This window comes from Mastomys coucha, unplaced genomic scaffold, assembly GCF_008632895.1.
Source record: "Mastomys coucha isolate ucsf_1 unplaced genomic scaffold, UCSF_Mcou_1 pScaffold13, whole genome shotgun sequence".
Taxonomy (NCBI): Eukaryota; Metazoa; Chordata; class Mammalia; order Rodentia; family Muridae; genus Mastomys; species Mastomys coucha.
In genome coordinates this window covers 25,205,823-25,206,695 of record NW_022196895.1, presented here as the reverse complement: position 1 = coordinate 25,206,695, position 873 = coordinate 25,205,823, and positions in this window count along the sequence as shown.

Sequence of the window (873 nt, the reverse complement as noted above, 5' to 3'; positions counted from 1 at the left end):
ATATATATACATATATAATATGTTGTTTCTGCCTAATTTATTTTCTAAATACTAATCATTTATTTTCCATTTTGATGCATTTCCTTTTGTTTGTTTGTTTTTTGTTTTTTTGAGACAGTTTCTCTGTGTAACTCACTCTGTAGACCAGACTGGCCTCGAACTCAGAAATCCTCCTGCCTCTGCCTCCCAAGTGCTGGGATTAAAGATGTGCACCACCACTGCCCAGCTGATGTATTTCTTACACTTTTGAAATTCTGGAAACTGTGCCCCATGCCTTCTGCTTTTATAGTTTTGTGGCCAGTCTTGTTGCTTAATACATTTTCTGAACCAACTATGAAATTAGGTCTTTGTCACATGATGTGAATGAAACCCTGATTAGCTTGGTACCTTGGTACTTACCTAAAGGCTTGTAATAATTTCAGGAACACCAAGAAAACCTCAAAAACAAAACAACAACAACCCAGAACGGTATGTTTGTAACTCACCTGTAATACCTACCAACTACAGACCTGCTTACTTGTTATCCTTTCTGATAGCAGCCAGGCTGACGCTTTCTCCTGTGACCAAAGCCTGTCACATGGCTATTGGGAGCTGGATGAGAAAGGAGGGAGATGGAGATAGGCTGAGGGAGGGTATTAGGAAGCTAACTGCTCTTGGCAGGGATTGGCAATTTTTCTTGAATAATTGCTTCTAAAATTGCTGAAAGCTATGGTTAATATCCACAATTTGAGAACAGTTCATTTCTTATTTTTGCTGGCTTTCTTGTTTTTATGGAGTGGAGAATTTTTAGAGGTTCTTAACTGACCATTCTTGCTGAGCATAAGATTTTGCTCTGTCACAATTTTTATTAATTTATTTAAAAATTTTCAGCTT